The sequence below is a fragment of the Danio rerio genome, chromosome 6 (genome assembly GCF_049306965.1).
Source record: "Danio rerio strain Tuebingen ecotype United States chromosome 6, GRCz12tu, whole genome shotgun sequence".
Taxonomy (NCBI): domain Eukaryota; kingdom Metazoa; phylum Chordata; class Actinopteri; order Cypriniformes; family Danionidae; genus Danio; species Danio rerio.
The window spans coordinates 55,577,876-55,585,866 of record NC_133181.1 but is presented as its reverse complement, the minus strand read 5'-3'; the positions used below and the strand labels follow the sequence as shown (position 1 = coordinate 55,585,866).

Here is a 7,991-nt window from a genome sequence, read left to right as displayed (position 1 = left end):
TCACTGGACATCTTTGACCGAATTGCTTTTGAATGGTAGACTATACATTCTCTCCTTGCACACCGTACACAAGTACCTTTTCAAGTATTTACAAAAGGTTTGATCCCTCACGCCATACACAATAGGACTGATGAACCTGGGCATTACCTGGATTATGATGTAACTTAAAAAAGTCCTTTCCACGATAAACGCCGGAAACACTTCTGCAAGTACCTTGTCCACTATAGGCCCGATGAATGTTAGCATGCATATCAGAAGCTGGATCCCATGTAGGAGAATAGTGCTCCTGGCTTTGCGAGCGTCCGAGTTTTTGGCTGTCGCGACATACATGATCTTCACATAAGTAAACACAATAATAATGCTCACAAAGATCAAGTAAATAACGTACACAGCAGTTCTCTTTTCCAACATGTGAGCATTACTAAACACAGTATCTCTGATGCAGAAGATGTTGCTGTAGAAAAAGCTCGGCGGTTGTGAAGCAATCAGCAGGAACAGCTCTGGGAAAACATCGATGGCGCTCAGGACCCAAATTAGACTGATTAGGATGTAAGTTTTACGTACAGTACAGATCTGAGCATGGCGCAAAGGGTTGCAGATAGCTATGTATCTCTCTATAGCCATGACGGCGAGATTCAATGGCGTGTTGAGAGTCGTAAACATAACAGTCATCAACAGAACGCAACAGAATGACACATTGAACGTAAACACGACGTAGCTTAAAACATGAAGGAGGACTGTGATTATGAGCTGAACGATGTCGTTGAGCACCATGTGGATGAAGAGAATGTAGCGAGGGTTTCCGTTGAAGATCTCATGCTTGATGAAGGTGTGGACGAGGGTGCCGTTGACATAGTTGATGGAGATGCATAAGCCCACAACTATTATGTTCCTAGCCACCGCTGAGCTGAAGCTGTCCCGTAAAACCCGGCCTTGTGTAACGTTACTCACCAGTGTAATGTTCATCTTTTGATAGCAGCTGGAAGTAAAAACAAAGAACATTTAAGGTTAAACATCAAACATCTAATAGACGTCTTATAGACATCCAAACACACGCACTGGCTAAAACAATGCTAACTTCGGACTGTCAGTGAAAATCTGACTTCAAATATAGATTAGCGAATGACTAAACATGTCTAATCTGTCTATTGATGACTGTAGTCTATTTTTGGATGTTTAAAATTTAGTCCTGTTTTAACTGAGATGTCTGTTCATCACAATACATCAAGATTTAAGAACTAGCAGACTGTCATTGTGTCATTACACAAGGAAAAAAACATCAGACCGATTAAAGAATGGCATTAAAATCAGATGTGTTTACAGCAATACCTCCGAAGCCTTTCCAGTCTGTTGTGAAAGGAAGCTGGCGAGAAATCTCTATTTATACCATGTGTTTTGCATTAAGGGAATAGGGGTTGGTCGCTCCTTTGTGATCCTATAGAACTGCGCATGTCAAAAAAAAAAGATACTTAGCTTTTCAGCAATGTAGTTTTATTGTCATGATCGGACCACCCAGCAGCAACCTTGATGCCAAAACATCACATTTACATCAGGCATATCAAAAAACACATCAAAAATGCCAAACCCAAACCTTGACGTTTACACATTGATGTTCTTTTTACCAACACCAGGTATTGGAACGCTTCAGCTTCAAATGACACATTTGATTTTGTATCCCTAAAACGAACGTAAAACATACCTTGATGTCAAAATGACATCAAATTGCCATCGTGTTAAAATGCGTGTCAACAATTTATTACAATTGTTAAAAATTACAATGTTTGATGTCGTTTTGAATTGGGTAGGCTAAATTGTCCGTCGTGTATGAGTGTGTGTGTGAATGTGTGTGTGTGGATGTTTCCCAGAGATGGGTTGCGGCTGGAAGGGCATCCGCTGCGTAAAAACTTGCTGGATAAGTTGGTGGTTCATTCCGCCGTGGCGACCCCGGATTAATAAAGGGACTAAGCCGACAAGAAAATGAATGAATGATGTCGTTTTGTCATTTTTGGTGTTGTTTTGACAGCAAGACGCCTTGAGGTAGGGATGTCCCAATCAGGTTTTTTTGCCCTTCAGTCCAAGTCTGAGTCATTTGATTTTGAGTATCTGCTGATACTGAAATCTGATACTTCTATAATACATTAAAAAAAGAATAAAGAAGAGCGAAGAAACAGATCCAGGATGTTCCTTATGTTTTATTTAATTCACCTTATTTTAACATTTAACAACTCTGTTAACAAACAGAGCACTTCTGTGAGGTAGCTTGAACAATCAAGTAATAAATAACATCAATTCTTCACTTTTGGACTTATAATGCAAAAAATCGAATATAAAAACAAAGAGCACCTCAACTTAAAACACCTGGCAGACACTTCCAAGTTTACATATCTCACAGTTTGCTATGGAAATCTTGTCGTCATCAACTTTATAATACCTCCAGACCACAGACATACTCGCGCTTTCCGCTTCAAGCTGCTTCCGTGTTCTTCTTTGCAGTCATTTAACCAATAGCGTCTCTGCAACAAAGTGATGCCATGCCGCACACGCTGCTGTTTCTGTGTGAAGTCAAGAATGAGGTTAAACTGTGCCACAGCATAACTATATATATATATATATTCCAATGTTGTTTGGGAGGTAATGTCCGATTCTCCGATTGAGTCTGAAATCAAGTGATCAGGCCTGATTTCCGATCATGTGATCAGATCTGGGCATCTCTACTTTGAGAAACCTTTGAACTGGAAACATAAAACATGGCTTGGTTAGTAATCAAGTTGCATCTTTCTCCATTGACAGGCCGTTCTGTTAAAAGTAGTGTATTCTTATGTAAATTGTAAAAGTTTTACATGGATGAATATTGGATTTATACTATTTTTTAAGGTAAGTGGTTGCAGACGATTTATATGAGCTGGATTTAACCCAACGAATGTAATTGAACATTACTGAATTTAATTAGCTTAAATTCAGCCCATGTAAATTCAGCAACCACATAACTAACATAACAAAATATTAAATTTAATTCATATTAATGAGCAGTTTTTTTCATCGCATCAACATGTCAACTAATTCTCATGACATTATAAGTAGACTGTTAGGGTTAGTGTAAGTTGACATGTATTTACATGTAGTTTTTATAGTCAGTTGAATGTCTGTTGAAGGAGCATACCAACAGATATTAAGCAGACAGTCTACTAATACTCAAATAGACCTTCAAAATAAAGTCTTACCACATTTTAGTGAAAAAAAGAAACGCAATTTTAAATGGTATGTCAGACAATTCAATAAAGGAATGTTTTGAGAGAAAACATGCAGTGGAAACAGTCTTATTGAATCTTAAGGCTTATTTATATTTCTGCGTCGATGGATCGTTGTGACCCACGGCACATGCCTTGTGCGTAGCATTGCATTTATACTTCTGCGTGCTGTTTGTGTTGCGCTGCAATGACACTTCTAAAACACTAGCTGGCAGTAGTTTTTACAGTATATTCCTCTTTGTCGAGTTTCTTCGCAGATGTTTTATTTTTTCTGAACGCTACCTTAAAGTACAAGTAGCTGAAACTCCCTCATTCAGAGGCGGGAACCGGCGAACGTGAAACATCTTTAAACAAAAGGTTAATACAAAACAAAAGTTTCCATCTGGAGCTCCTTCACGGGACTCGACACTTGCAAACACTCGCTTCATCGAGCTTGTGGCTCTCTGCCCCGCACACTCCACATTGCTATCAAGCTAACCAATCACAGAGCTTGTGTTATGCCTCATTGCGACATATGGTCACTCATGTTTTTAAAGTGATCATCGTCGGCATCGGCGTCAACCACAGCTGTATAAATCAGCTTTAACTCTCTTATTTATCAGGGGTCACCACAGCGGAATGAACCGCCAGCATTTTTTTTTTGCAGCGGATGCCCTTCCAGCTGCAACCCAGTACTGGAAAACACACATACACTCTCACATTCATACACTACAGCCCATGTATTTTATTCAGTTCACCTATAGCGCATGTGTTTGGACTGTAGGGGAAAACCGGAGCACCCGGAGAATACCCACGCCAACATGGCGAGAACGTGCAAACTCCACACAGAAATGCCTACTGATCCGGCTGGGGCTCGAACCAGCAACCTTCTTGCTGTGCAATAATCCATGATGAGGATTTTATACAGTCTTTCAGGCCATCAATTCCATAAACTGTAAAGGCCGAATATCCTAATATGATCCTTACATCGCCTCATATTCACCCCACATAACAAACAATTACCTCTGTGGTCCTTCTGGAAAACCTTGACCTTTTCCTCAACATGTGTATGTGCTCCTAAAAAGCCAATCATTCACTTAAGGGAGCTTTGTTGAGATAACAAGACATTTGTCCTTTCAGCATCTTGAGTATTACTGCATGTTTGTTGTAATTAACACACATCCAGCGGGGATCTCTGACATTTCAGAATCAGTGATGGTCCCCATCGAGACCTGCAGATTAAAGGTCACAGCAGCAGGAACACTTGTTGTGCCGGAGCTCACATCCCTGGGAACCATTTAGCGGTTCCTCAGAGAGATGCAGAAAAGATCATGGAGCACATTAAGAAGGACTGTTTTAGATGTTTAAAGGTCTGCCGGCATCAGGAGAGCTTTTGTTTTGAATGTTCGTGTTAATGGTCTCTTGCGTTTGGGTTACACAGCGGCTGATGATGATGATGATGATGATGATCAATAAACATGTCTGGAAGTTTGTAGATGCAAGTCATGTTGAGATATTGTGCAACAGTATACTTCTATAAAAAAGTGCTGGATTGTTTTAAATTCAATGTTGGGTCAAGTAAGGACAAACCAAATATGTTAATGTTTTCAATTCAATTTAAATGACGCTTTTTAACCCAACAGTTGGTCTAATTTGACTCTTAGCTATGGATTTAAACATGCCAGCATTTTGTAAATAAAGCACAGGTTTAAACAAGAAAACATTTTAAATAATAACATTTCTGTAGGACTTTGGGCAAAGAGCTCAGAATGACCAAGAGGCGACACTCAACAGACCTTTTTCAGGGCTGCTGCATGGAGGGCGCCATAGCGACCAGCGTCTTCCGGTAGAATGTTAAAAACTTCCGTTTACAGCGTTTACAACTGGTAATTTGCGCTCCGAAAATGGGTTTCAATAACGTTTTAATGGATAACAGAGTGTTTTTGTGACACGCAACTTAGAAATGTGTCTGTTAAAGCCGTTATAATCTGTAACATGGTTCAAGTGCGTCAGAAATACGAGAAAAACGTTCTCCTAGTTCACGTGTCTGCCGTCAGAAATACAGTGTGTGTTCCCGGCCTGTCAGCTGTTAGCTCAGCGACTCTTTAACACACGCACACACACACACACACACACACGCACGCACGCACGCACGCACGCACACACGCACGCACACACACACACACACACACACACACACACACACACACAGAGAGAGAGAGAGCAAACCAGAGTACTGGCATGAAACAGGTATGACAGTCGTGCAATTTACAAAAATGACCTATAAAAGTCTGTTATTGATCCTCTGCTGGCTGATTTGCTGATCATTCTAATCGCGAGCCGTTTGTGTTTTATGTCGTGTGTTGTATTCACCACGGTTTGTGTTTTTCTATCATTTCGAAATGACACTAGCCTATATTTTCACTTTGTCACCGTTATTAAATCAGTGTGTCAGTGGCACTGAACAGGCTACGTGTGTGTGTCAAACATTTTGGTGAATTACATTTGTTTGGGCTGGTTATATACTTGAAATAAAGAGAAAATGTTGACTTTAGCGATGACAAGGCTTCATTTAAACTGCAGAAGATGCCGTCTGACAACGAGGGGAAAATACCTCACAGCAGCTGTTTTTCATCCTATTAGATCGCATTTCTTTAAATGATCAGTCCAGGAGAAGGTGCTGATGGACAACAGTATTAGTTCAAAGAGGATAAAAGCAGGTAAAATAGATTAAAACTATCATTTCAAAGCTGTCCAAATGTGACTGTTTACACGCATCAGCTGCCGACTGGAAGTTCTTCGCATTCTCCTTGCGCATACACGCAAAGCATAATGGGTAATTTTGCGCTCCAAGAAAAAGGTCTATAGAACGTTCCATTGCAACAGCAGCACCCAGCAACAGCCACGAATTCCGCCATTTTGTAGTGAAAGCGGTCAGCTGTCCATTTGATCTTATTGCAGTCGCGATGGCAAGCAGCTGCTTTTTAAATTAATTTATTTAAAAAGCGCATTAAAGCTGAGATACAATGTGAAAGACGACAATACAACACTTACTACCACAAACATCAGTACTTTTAATAGTTTATTTTACAGACTTATCATATGCTGTCGTTCTATTAGTTTTCATTCCAAATTGGCCGCCGCGCCATCTAGTGGCTGTTTCCCAAATCGCACTGGAGTGTCGCCTTTTGGTAATTTTATGCTCTTTGGTTTGGGTAACAATTCACACTATTAAATACTGGCTTATTACATGCCTATTATTAAGATATTAACTGTTTAGTTTTAATTATGAATGATCTTATTCTATATCCCTAATCTGACCTAAACCCAATTACTACATTAATAACTAATAGGCAGCTAAATAATAGTTTATTGAGCTAATAGTCTTAGTTATTGGTAGGCCCACACGAAATCTGTGCGTGTAGAAATCCGCAGATTTCCACAGATTTTCAGTCCATCATTGAGTCTATTTGTTTACTTGTGTAAATGAAAGTACATTTAAATTTATTCAGTTTTTAAATGAATTTCCGTAACATTACAGACTCATTTGAAAATGTTCACTTGATTTATTTACAGTACAGTTTGTTAAGTAATATGTTCTGTCTCAGTCAGTAGATCTATTAAATGAGAGACTTGCTTTGCTTACCAGATAAGTGGAGCTAACTGGATTTGCATTGTAAACAAATCATTCTACATAAATCTGCAGATTTTTTTTTTTACAAAATTCTGCGCAGAAATAGCAAAAAAACTTCCAGATTCTGTCTGGCCCTAGTTATTGGTTTGTTAACAGCATGAACTGTACATTAAAATAAAGAGTGACCAAATAATTATATATATATATATATATATATATATATATATATATATATATATATATATATATATATATATATATATATATATATATATATATGTGTGTGTGTGTGTGTATATATATTTTTTTTTTTTGACCACACACACACACACACACACACACACACACACACACACACAGCTTTTAATAACCCTTATAAGTTGACTGAACTAAATTAATTGAGTAAACTCATTGCCTTAATTTAACTGAGTAATGGAGTCTCCCAAAACTTGCATATTTAAGTTTATTTAACTTGCCGGTTTGTTAGACTATACTTAAATTGTTCAGTTCACCAAACTCAAATCAGTGACCTTCTTGCTGTAAGGGCACAGTGCCAACCACTGAGCCACCATGCTACCAGGGTAAAATTTTGTGATTATAAAAAATGTTCCTCACACCATTAACTTTTTTTTTCCATGTAAACAATATGGATTCAAATGTAAGAAATATAAGCCATTGAGAAAAAAAAATGAAGATTCAACCTGGTTGAAATTTAAGTAAACTGTAAAAAGAGGTTATTTACTTAAAAACCTGTTATTTGAAACCATTAAGCCGGGTTAATTTTTATAACTATGCTCAAACTCTCAACTTATATAAAAGGTCTTGTGAAGTTTGGAAGTTTAGTCTATTAGCCATTTTAAGCTATCTATACTTAAACATTTAAGTTTTCTGTAATTAAACATTTAAGTTAATTTAATGAATAGACTACATTTGGTGAACTCAATTAATTAAGTTGTCGATTTCCCACTACTGAGGGAATCACTTTCCTCAAACCATTTGAATAGTCTCAAATTATTAGGGTTTACAGTGTAGATAATTTACTGAATCATTTTAAGAAGATGAGTGTCCCTTTTACATTATTACATGTTGAAAATGTATTTATTTCACACTGTGAATGAACACAGACACAC

General features: G+C 38.1%; 1 pseudogene; it reads right to left on the bottom strand.

Annotated features, from left to right (window-relative positions):
- Window positions 1–909, bottom strand: or138-1p (odorant receptor, subfamily 138, member 1, pseudogene; annotated as a pseudogene).